General features: G+C 31.5%; 1 long non-coding RNA gene across 2 annotated transcripts; it reads left to right on the top strand.

Annotated features, from left to right (window-relative positions):
* The first annotated feature begins 836 nt into the window (after positions 1-836).
* LOC128286566 (uncharacterized) lies at positions 837-2,128 on the top strand. Of its 2 annotated transcripts, none has more exons than XR_008277175.1 (2): positions 837-902; positions 1,876-2,128. It is a non-coding gene; the product is annotated as an uncharacterized LOC128286566 (long non-coding RNA). The 2 variants fall into 2 exon arrangements; XR_008277174.1 differs by having other exon boundaries at positions 838-866.
* Positions 2,129-13,091: the final 10,963 nt, after the last annotated feature.

Here is a 13,091-nt window from a genome sequence, read left to right as displayed (position 1 = left end):
AAGTTCATATGTAAATGTTGGTAACATAGTTATTATTTTAAATGTTTTAATGTTTTTAAATGATATGATAATTATTATGAAATATTATACTTGTGATAATTGTTTGATAATATGTAATTATGTGAATTACTTGATGAGTATGAACTATCACCGAAGTATCGATTTCGATATTCCGTGGAAGACGGCAAAGATGTGAGATCGAGGAAAAAAGCCCGTTTGAACCTTAGGAATAGATTAGGATACAAGTGACATGTCACTAGGATGGCTGAGCATCCGAACTCGTTGAGTTGAGTCCGAGTTCACTTATGGATGCGAATATCCGAACTCGTTGAGTTGAGTCCGAGTTCGTGAGATGTAACTAGGCATCCGAACTCGTTGAGTTGAGTCCGAGTTCACTTATGGATGCGAACGCCCGAGCTCGTTGAGTTGAGTCCGAGTTCACTTATGGGCGGGTTACATGGTAGCTTGGCTACATATGTGGCACTTATGTGCAAACTTTCCATGTATCCGAATTATATTCCGATGTGTTCAACGGGTAAAGTTCTACTCAAATGGAGGAATACTCAAGATGAAAGGGACGTATTGGTAAGTGTTGTGAAATGGATACTTTGAACAGGTATGTACTTAACCCTCGGGTTGAAAAGTCGATATAACAACAATATGGTAAGATGATAAATGAAAAGGTGATATGAATGTCTTGGTGATGATTATGCAAATGATGTTTTATGTTTGTTTATATGGTTATGTTACTTGCTATTTGCATGTGAGCTTACTAAGCATTTATGCTTACTCCTCCTTTTCATTCCTTGTAGTGTTGACAAGCCAGCTCGAAATCGGAAACGGTCGGAGGCACGCACACACTATCCGTATACCATCTTGGCATAATGGCTTGTATATTTTGAGTATGGCATGTATAGCATTATAATCATTTTATATGTATGGTCTTATGATATGGTTATTGAGTGGTATGGAAATAGAAATGCTTAGTAATGATTAGCCATTGGAATGGCTAATCATGATCATATTTGGTATTATGTATGTCAAATTGCTAGCTAATCCATGGAAACCATGAAATAGGTAAAATTTACCATAAAATAGATTCAGACAGCAGCAGTGACGTGAGTTTGAAAAATCACTAAAAATAGTAGAAATGGAATTAAATAATGAATAAGTTATGGAATCGAAGCTTGATGAGTCTATTTTCATATGGAATAAGCGAAACAGGTATATGAGCTATATTTTATGAGATGTTTAAATTTTTGTGAAACAGGGCCAGAGCGATTTCTGGATCCCCTATTCTGATTTTGGAAATTCACCATAAATTTTAAAAAGATAATTAGAAGTCACACTTTATATGTACAGATTCCTTATTGAGTCTAGTTTTATTAGAGACAAACGGCATAGTCATTTAAGGTCTGTATAGGGAGATATCTGATTCATAATACACAGAGGTTAGAGTAGTTGAACCCTGAAACAGGGGAGACTTTAACTAATAAACTGTACTAATTGGCCCAACCAAAAATTCTAGAAAAAAATTAGTAGATATATATATGAGTATAGTTTCAGGAAAAATTTACGAAATTGGATTTCGAGTTTCGTAACTCGAGATATGATTTTTAAAGCGACTATGATGCAGTTAGCCAGCTTGTCTGGAAATTTTAAAATGAATTGTATGAGCTGTTTAATTAATGAATTAAGTCCGTTAACACCTTGTGTTCGACTCCGGAAACGGTCTCGGGTACGGGGTGTTACAGAAATAGTTAAACTAATAGATATATGATTGTGTACGATATTTGATATGATTTGTGTTTATATGCCTATGAGCTTACTAAGCTTCAATAAGCTTACTTGTGTGTGTTTAATATTTTTATGTAGATTGACTTGAAGTGAAGTGGGTAGATCGGATCAACACAACAGGGCACACTATTCAGATCAATTCTGGTAGTTTTTGTTTTATGTTTAAAGATTTATATGGCATGTATAGAGTTTGAATGAATTGAAGTAAAGATGTTATAAACTAGTTAACAATATTTGTACTAAAACAGTTTTTGGTAAGTAGCAGTAGTTTGACTTTGAAAAATCACTAAAAATAGTAGAAATGGAATTAAATAATGAATAAGTTATGGAACCGAATCTTGATGAGTCTATTTTCATATGGAAGAAGCATAACAGGTATATGAGCTATATTTTATGAGATGTTTAAATTTTTGTGAAACAGGGCCAGAGCTATTTCTGGATCCCCTGTTCTGACTTTGGAAATTCACCATAAATTTTACAAATATAATTAGAAGTCATACTTTATATGTACAGTTTCCTTATTGAGTCTAGTTTTATTAGAGACAAACGGCATAGTCATTGAAGCTCTGTACAGAGAGATATCTGATTCGTAATACACAAAGGTCAGAGTAGTCAAACCCTGAAACAGGGGAGATTTTAACTAATAAACTGTACTAATTGGCTTGACCAAAAATTCTAGAAAACAATTGGTAAGTAGATATATGAGTATAAATTCGGGGAAAATTTACGGATTTGGATTTCGAGTTTTATAACTCGAGATATGAATTATTTAGCAACTATGACGCAGTTGGACAGCTTGTCTGAAAAGTATGATATAAATTATCTAAATTTGGTTAAGTGCTCAAATAAGTTTAGTAGTGCCTTGTGCTCGACTCCGGCAACGGTCTCAGGTAAGGGGCGTTACAATGTTAATTATTCTCCATGCAAGATTGAAATTGAGTTATATTTCCAAGTTAGTTATACTTAGTTGTAAGTGTTTGTTAGTTGGTTAAATAGATTGTATTGCCTCCACTATTCCATTGTCGTATTTTATGCGTACACATATTACCCCGTATCATCGTTTTCCACTTGGTTTATGAAATACGGTTTTATAAAATCCAAATTTTTATGATTAATTTTGTAACACCCCCTACCCGTATCCGTCGCCGGAATAGAGTATGAGGCATTATCGAGAAGCACGAAACACTTGCAGATAATTTAAATACATTTTCATAACAATTTGTTTCGATTTCATACTATTTCATATTTAAGCTTTATTCACCAAAGTATTTGAAATATCATCTTTATGCAAATAGCACACATGAGGTACATAATTCCATAATTATGAATGAACACATTTATCAAACATATTCCATGTTTTTATATATATCATAGTTTCATATTTCCATGTATCAATTACCATCACTTCCTCGTATTTCAGACAAATACGTGTAACAATTCATAAATATGCAATTCATTAACTCTTCCTACCAATCACGATTTAAATTGCCAAATCACTTATTGAGCCCAATTTCAATGTTCACTAAAATCTATCATATAAATTTGGATGTACATATTCATCAATAAATTCCATGTACAGATATCATCATCTCATATTTCCACATACATTTACTTTCTACATTTATGAAGTCAAATAGCATATACAAGACATACCAATGTATTTCAAGTACATTTTCATGATATTTCATTTCGAACTCAGATTATTTCATACTAGAAGTTTTCTTATTAACTCATTTGGAATACCAATTCATACAGATATTACACTCAAGGCGTAGAAATATATAATCACAAATGAACTCATTCATCAACCAAGTTTTATGCTCATGTCTCATCAACTCGTATTTCTTTATGTCGCATAATTCCATGTAATACTTACCAAACTTCTTCAAATTAGTGAACATCTTACGGAATTCAGTACTTCATTTTCTCGATGCCATAGTTCAACTATGGTCTTACACATCTTCACATAATGATGCCATAGCCCAGCTATGGTCTTACACATATTCATATATCGATGCCATAGCCCAGCTATGGTCTTACACGTAATCACATATCACATATCGATGCCATAACCCAGCTATGGTCTTACACGAATCACATATCTCACTGATGCCATATCCCAGATATGGTCTTATACAGTAGCATATATCACACCGATGTCATATCCCAGATATGGTCTTGTACGGAAATCACTTGTCACTTGTAGCCGAAGCTACCACTATTCACTGATCAGGTAGCCGGTACTACCACTTTTCACTGATCAGGTAGCCGGAGCTACCACTTTTCACTGATCAGGTAGCCGGAGCTACCACTTTTCACTTGTCATTTGTCATTGATCAGATAAGTGTAGCCGAAGCTATCACTTATCACTTTCACTTTTCCTTGATCAGATAAGTGTAGCTTATCACTTTCACTTTTCCTTGATACTTTTCACTTGTAGCCGAAGCTATCACTTATCACTTGTTGCCATGGTCCAACCATGGTCTTTTCCTTCAATTCATCTTGTCACTGAGCTGAAATGCTCAATTTGATCATTTATTCAATTTTCATGCTTTTACATTATTCACGATTTTATCATCAATACATATGAAATAACACATCATGAAATTCATAAAATTAACAAATAATCACTAAAATTTTAGCTATATAAACTCACAAGTTCAATTTTTGTATCATAATGATAATCATAATTTCATAATAAATATTCCAAATAAATCATTATATCATTTCTAATTCAACACTCATCGATTATAATCGGGCATGTGATCAATTTATACACGAGTCATTCATATATATATGTATATTTTTCCTCCTCCTCCTCTCCATCCACATCCTTTGTATAAACAACACACTTGTAGGTAACATTATCCATAATTTTCACTATCTACTTATGTGAATATTCAAGCTGCCCATCTGTGTCATAGTCACTAAATTATTTTTATCTTGAGCTAAAGAACTCCAAATTAAGATCCATAAATTTTCCCAGAAACTAGACTCATATTTCTTCTTACCATAAAAATTTCATAATTTTTGGTTGGGCCAATTAATACAGTTTATTCATTGAAGTCTCCCCTTTTCTGCTGTCTGACAGTTCCGATCCTTCTTCACTAAAAATTAATTATCTTCTCGTACAGGATTTGAATGATGTCCTCGCTTGTTTATCTTGAAAATAGACTCATTCAGGATTCTAAACATATAAATTTAATCCCATAATTATTTTTATCCAATTTTTTATGATTTTACAAAGTCAGAACAGGGGAACCCGAAATCATTCTGACCTTGTCTCACAAAATTCATCATATCTCATGATTTACAATTCCATTGCTTACATCATTTCTTCTATAAGAAACTAGACTCAATAAGCTTTAATTTCATATTTTATTCATCCTCTAATTACATTTATACAATTTTTGGTGATTTTTCAAAGTTAGACTACTGCGGCTGTCCAAAACAATTTTAGTGCAAAATGTTGATTTCTATTTTGCCCCAAATTTCACAATTCATACAATTCAGTCCTTGCTCAATTAACCCCTCAATTAAGATAATTTTCTAAATTAATACTTTTCCTAGACATTATAAGTTTTTTCATAACTATTGAAATTCATAATTTCCACATAAAACTCTAACTTCAAACTCTTTTACAATTAGGTCCCAAACATTCACTTTCTATTCAATTCTTTCAAAAAATTAGCATATAAACAATTTGAAGCTCTAATTCCATGCCAAATCATCATATACTTCCAGCACATATTCATATCAACTTTCAATTTCTTTCATAGAATCAAAAACTAACGAATTCAACAAGTGGACCTAGTTGTAAAAGTCATAAAAACACAAAAATTTCAAGAAATAATCAAGAATTGAACTTACTTGAAGTAAAAATATGAAAAAACAGCTTAAGGGAACTCTTCCATGGCATTTTTTCTGATGAGAATGCAGAAAATAAAGAGAAATCTAGATAATTCCACTTTAGTCCTAGCTTTATTAAGTAAATTTTGTAATTTTTCAATTTTACCCTTAATTCTCCTTATTTTCTTGCTGATTTCATGCTCTTACCATCCAGCCCAAATAGACCTTAGGTCTATTTTCCTTTTAAACCCTCTTTCTTTTATCATTTAAGCTATTTAATCATTTCCCATAATTTTGCATTTGATACAATTTAGTCCTTTTTGTTCAATTAACTATCAGAACTTTAAAATTTCTTGACGAAACTTTAATACTAACCTATTAATACTCCATAAATATTTATAAAAATATTTATGGCTCGATTTAAAATTCTCGAGGTCTCGATACCTCGTTCTCTATTCTAATTATTTTAGTATTTATTTTTAGTACACTATTCACTATTTCAAAATTTTTCCTAACTTCACATTTAACTTATACTCACTAAATTAATAATATTTCCTACTCATTTGTCGGATTTAGTGATCTCGAATCACTGTTCCGACACCACTGAAAATTAGGCTGTTACAAATTTCGTCTTATTTCGAGTCGCATCAATATGTTTTAAGCTATTTTTATAATTATTCGTTTAAAAATTCTTTAAAACGAAGGTGAGATTCGATATTTGGCAATTCGCGAAATCTTGCCCTAACGTGCTGGGTTGCAATTTCCCGTTTGCTCAAAATAATCGAATATCCCTTCAAAATTTCACTCATGTCTTCTAAAAATATTTTAAAACAAATGCGATGTTCGATATTTGGAAATTTGCGGAATCGTGCCCTAACGTGCTGGGTTGCAATTTCTCGTTTGCTCAAAATAATCGAATGTCCCTTTAGAATTTCATTCATGTTTTCTAAAAACTCTTTAAAACAAAGGTAATACTCGATGTTTGGCAATTCGGGAATCGTGCCCTATCGTGCTGGGTTGCAATTCTCCGTTCACTCAAAACAATCGAATATTCCTTTAGAACTTCACTCATAATCTCTAAATTCTAAAATAAGGCAATGTCTGACATCTAGAAATTCGAGGAATCGTGCCCTACTGTGCTGGGTTTTGATTTTCTCGTTGGACTAAATAATTGGGCATCCTTTTGCAGTTTTCAACTTACAAATTTTTGGAAGTCAGAATTAATCATGTCCTATCGTGCTGGATGTGATGCTATATTCCTCTTAAGCAAGAGAATTTTTATAACCAACTCGGGTTATTCAAATGTTATCAAAAAGGAACCACATTTCAAAAACATTTTACATAAGGACAACATTTAATCGATTTGGTACCAATTTTGGGCGTAGTGAGGGTGCCAATCCTTCCTCATGCGTAACCGACTCCCGAACCTGTTTTCTAAAAAATTCGTAGACCAAAATCATTGTTTTAGTAAACCAAAAATGTTTTATTAGAATAACCAAATTCTTAGGTGATCTGATCACACCAAAACAAAAAAGATCGGTAGCGACTCCACATTTTCGTTTTTCAAAAAGTTGATTCCCCGTTTTTATTAAATTTAAAATTTTAAAAAGTGGTTTCGACAAATATGATACAATAAGCCACAATTTAATGAATCCAACAATTATGTACAACGATTCTAAGTAAAATGCAACCAAATTCTTAATCATGAATGGAGAACAATTGATAAAACAGTGACTAAATAATATACCACAACAATAAATGTAAAACAACCCACAAAACATGTACAAAATAAAGCGGAAATTAGCAAAAGATGTAGTGTAAGACAATTTTATAATAATTACGAATTAATGAATACATAATATACATACTATATGAGTAGATTGATTTACATAAAAACTAGGAATATAATTAGTGAAATAAAACATTTGAATAAAATAATATGCAAAATATTTTAAACACAAATTGATTTAAAATTAACAATATGCATGATAGCTTAAATAATATATAAAACATAAAAGAATAATAAAACACATAATAAGATATAATGTATATAATAAATTCATAAAACATGTATATAAATAGATTTTGGGAATAATTATAGCATGAAATTAATAATGTATGAAAAATTAAATAAATATATAAATTATACATGTAACAAATTTTAAAAATATAATCATGTACATAAAAGATAAAAACTATACTTATGAAATACCAAAATTTAGTGATGTATATTTATAAAACTATATTTATAAAGGAATTTTGAAACAAATGACATATAACATAAATTTACATGTAACAAATTGATTTAGTTTGATGGCACATATAAATAATACATACATAAGGATAATAAAATATGAAAGCGTACACAATAAAGTTCTTAGTGATCAGATTCAACACACGCCCATGAAAAATCGGTAAACCACTCTTTCCTTTTTCTTTTTTTTTAGAACTTTTGAACTAATATTATTCTTTTTTTAAAAAAAATCGAAAATTAAAAAAACGAATTCAACATCGTTCGACCCTCACCCGTATCTATATATGATGTTTTGGCTTTCATTGGCGTCGATTCAGGTATCTTCTCTTCACATTTCTATATCGAAATTGCAAGCTAATCAAAAGAAACACAAAAATAAATTTGGGAAATCACCTTTTGACAATTTTTCTACTCTCTGGTATTCAATGTGCGTGCATGCTTGCGTAAAAATACAGAGATGAAATCAACGGCTTTTTATAGCCAAATTTTTAGGATAAAAAATAAAAATAAAAATGACATTTATTTGCTGTATTCTATTAGTGGTTCTTTTGGTGTATTCCTGTGCAGACTCAGTCGTACGGAGGAGCGAGAAGACGTGCGAAGGAGGCCGTGCGAGGAGCCACTCGTGGGAGCCCCAACTCTTTGGCCTATTCCAGAAGCTTCTGGTGCTCTCATCTGCTGTACTCTTTTTTTGGGTGTTTTGGGCCTCAGGTTTGGGCTATTAGAATTGGGTTTTAGGATTATTTAATTGGGTCGGATTCTATGTAATTGGGTTAAGGGGTTTTGGGGTGTTTGTTTAATAGGGTTAGAAAATGTATTTGGGTTGCTTTTAATTTAGTTTATTATTTGGGCCTGATGGGGTGTAAAACTTGGACATTATTATGGATATTTGGACTTTAATTTTTTAGTTTATTTTGTGTTTGTTGTTTTTTTTTTTTTTGGTATAAGCCCGGACAAAAATTGGGCCTTACAATAGGGGTATTATTTAGGATATGCTTGTTAAAGTATATAAATTTATATTCTCTGTTAACTTTGTGATACTTGACATGGATGAGGATGTTGAGGTACCTTTGATTTTAGGTCAACTTTTTTTAGCCATTGCTAGAGCTGTTATTGATATTGGTAATGATAAACTTGTGCTAAGGGTAGGTGATGAAGAGGTTACTCTTCAAACACATGATGTTATGCGAGCTTCTAGCGAGCAAGATGATACTTGTTATTCTATTGATTCTATTAATCATGCAGTTCAACATTTTTTTTAAGGAAATTGCTCAAAAATATACGTCAGAACTGTGTTTTGTTCAATGTGATAGATTTCAAAGGATAGGTGAAAAGAGAATGTTGCAACTAGATGAATGGTGAGCAAATGCTTATGAAAACTCAAAAATGTACAAGGAAGAAATAAAGTGACACCATGATGCTTATTTAAAGAAGACAAAGCAATTCATAGCTAGAGATAGAGTGCTGCTATACAATTCAGGACTACAAATGTTACATAGAAAGCTTAAGTCAAGATGGTCAAGACCATTTGTGGTAAAATACGTGTTTCCATCTGGACAAGTTAAGGTAACACATCCTGAATATGACACATTTAAGGTAAATAGTCATTGTCTCAAACTCTATCTTGGTAGTAATGTTGATAATGGGAAAGAGGAGTTCCAACTCCAAAATCTCGATTGATCATGTTTTCTATAAGAAAGTCGAGCTTTTAGACTTAAACAAGCGCTTCTCGGAAGGCAACCCGAGCGTTTATCTTTTTGTATTTTATTTTATTTACTGCATGTGTTGTATATTTGAATTTTATATTGACTTTATTTTTCTTCATTTTAGCTCTTTGTTTAAAAAAAAATGAGGTTACTTAAACCACAAGGGCTGAAGACACGACCATGTGAATAATGGGAGGTAATATTACTTTGAAGCACATGGTTCTTGAAAGGCACACGGGCTGAAAACATGATCATGTGAACCACATGGGTTGAAGACACAATCGTGTGAATACTAGAACATAATTTTATCTTAGAGAAAGTCACACGAGCTAAAGACATGGCCATGTGATCCATGCAAGCCAACGACATGGCTATGTGGATACTATTGATCATTTCTTTCCTTCACTAGATCTTTTTTCGTTTTTATTTTTATTTCGTTTTCTTTTTACCTTTTTATTTTATTTTGCTTTCTTTTGATTGTTGCAAGGACAACATTACTTAACTTCGGATCTCTGATGCTACAAGATTTCACACTCTCCATCCATTCATCCCAATTTAGGGCAGTTTCAGTTCTTTCCTTATTGTATTATTTTATTTTGTTTATTGTGATTATCTTTGTTCATATATTTAGGGCAATATACATCTTAAGTGTAGGGAGAATTGTATACTTCTATTCGACTTAGTCCTTGAATTTTTGCATGTTTTTAAGTAAATTTCTTAATTTTTTCATGAAAGTTATCTTTTATAAATCTAGAGTTTTTATCAATTCTACTTTATGATAATTTGTATTTTTATTCATTTTTATTTATACTTTAATGCATGAGAGAGTCAAGCATGATGGTTATTTTAGGTTTTCTCCTTGAACTTAATACTTGTCTTGAATTATAACTTTATAAGTTTTGACATCAAAACCATATTTTGTAAAGCTTTTAGGCCTTTGGAGCTACCATCCTTTTATGCTCATGTTAATTTTTTTGGTTTAGAGTGTGTCAACTAGGTTTGTTATTCTAGAATTTGCTTTTGTTATGCATGTCAATACCACATTAATGATTTGATATATTGAGATGATAGAGACACTTAGGATTTGACCCACTTAGCCTTTAAATAGCATACCCATTTTATTGCCCACTAGTAACTCCTTTGAGCCTAATCCCTTTTTGTTCATATATCACCTACTCATTTTAACCCTTAAAACCTCATTAACCTTTGAATTACCTTTTTATTGATTTTCTTTAGTCAAGATTAGATTTTGATAAGTTGCCTAACCATGTTCGATCATTAATATTGCTGAATTTTTCTTTAAAAAAAAACTTTGGGCTATCTTGTTCAATTGTGAGATCACTCTTTATGTTATAGCTCCATTGTCTTGTTTGTTGAGCTTAAATCATCACTACTATCTCTTGTATAAAGGATCACTTCAATTGTTTGTTTATTATTCATGCCAATGTTTTGCAATTCAGCATCTTATTCTTTTGGTCTGATAACTCATCAATTCAACTCTCGACTATAATCATCTTGTATACCCTTGCATACCCTTAATCTAAACCCTATTACAACCCTTGTAAAGACTTTTTGATCTTTGTTTAATCTCATATTTGTAGTGGTGGAGATTTGATTATTAAACAAATTTATGGTAATAACTTTCCTCGTTTGACTATTGAGTGCATATTAATTAGCCTTTAAACACTTTGAGTGCTTTGAGTGAATCTTAATGAGGATGTTAAACCTTATTGAGTTTATATTTCAACTAATTACTAAGGTAAGGGAGACTCCTATGTTTTATGCATTAAAATTTTTGCTTGGATTGCTTATGTTATTTACTGCCATTCTAGTTTAAATCTTTAATGCATGTTAATATATTAATCTATTAATTATCTTAAGACATGATTAGTGAAAATAATAGGTGAAGGAAAGTTAATTTGAATGTGAGTTGAGAACTTTACTTGAGGACAAGCAAATGCTTAAGTGTGGGGATATTTGATAAGTGACAAAAGTAACATATGTTAGCCTCATTCTTAGTGCATTTTTGGGTGATTGTGTCACATTAATTATGAATTATATACTCCTAATCCTTTATATTCATGTTTTGATGCTTAATAGAGCACTTGGGAGCAATAGGAGTGAAAACAGGTGGAAATTAGAACATTGGAGTAGTCTGGAAGTTGAACACAGGCAGCAAAGTTTCACACAAGCAAACTACACGGCCATGTGACCCACACGGGTGTGTAGATTTCAGGAACCATCTGCGCTAACAGCTGGAAGTGACAATTTTGAGGTTTTTTTGGCACTCTAAGAAGGTATAAATAAGAAAATAAAAGAGGAGGAAAGCAGTTGTCAAAGGATAGTGCAAAAATTACCTAAAGAACACCATTTAAGTCGATTTTCAAGTTATTTTCCATCAAGATTCAAAAGTCCAAGTTGATTTTCAAGGGCGTTATCATGGATTTCTTTTATTTTAGTGGTTATATTGTATTTATGGTGTTTACTCTTGCAAGTATGAACTAATTCTCTTAATACATAAGAGAGATGAACCTAATATGGTATCTATTATTTGATTTTTATTTTTATACAATAAAACCTTTGTTCCTTTGTTTTCAATTATGAATGCTTAATTGTTCTTGGATTGATAATTCTAGAGTGTTGGTCCATATTTGATGTGCTTAAGTTTGAGGTTGAATAAACCCTTCTTGAGATTAGATCATGTATAATTGAATAGAATTGCATGCAATTCTAGAAATAGAACGACATAATTCTACAGGATTACAGTCAAATCTAATAGGGGAATCCATAGAGCGAGTTAATGCAATAATAGGGTTTTAATTAGAAAGAAATTTCAATTAATTAACCTAGAGCTAGTTGTTCTTATGCTTGATAGATATGTTAACATAAATTAGGGATTTCTACGGATTAAAGAGCTAGAAAAATAAATTACATAAATTAGATTTTGAATTATAGATGAAACCTAGGTGGATTCTTACGTAGATATTGTTTTTGTCACTTGGTTGATATTTGACTGTTTTTGTGTTTCATTATTTGGTGCACTCATTAGTTAATTTAGATAGTTTAATTTAATATTAGTTAAGCCATTGAATTATTAGGTTAAACAATAGAAATGTGATAATTACTAGTAATTTGTAGTTCTCGAAGGAACGATATATGTGCTTATCATAGCTATGCTATCAATTGATAGATGCACTTGCCTTAGTTAATTTAATAGTTAGTTTAGTGGATATCATGGAAAATTAAGCCACGTGTCATTTTCCAAAAAAATGTCAATATTTTTTTGTCTTCAAAAAGAAAATGGTAAAATTATTATCACGCCCTTAGGTTTGAATTAGTTGACATTTTTCATGTAAAAAATTGCCACATGTTAATATTTTAGTGGTCCGTGTGTACCACCACATCACACTTTAACACCATTAAACCCAAATACCTTTTTGGAAGAGGAAGTACAGTACAAGGGCATATTGGACATTTAGAAACTT

This window comes from Gossypium arboreum, chromosome 13, assembly GCF_025698485.1.
Source record: "Gossypium arboreum isolate Shixiya-1 chromosome 13, ASM2569848v2, whole genome shotgun sequence".
Taxonomy (NCBI): Eukaryota; Viridiplantae; Streptophyta; class Magnoliopsida; order Malvales; family Malvaceae; genus Gossypium; species Gossypium arboreum.
This window is presented reverse-complemented; position numbering and strand designations above follow the sequence as displayed.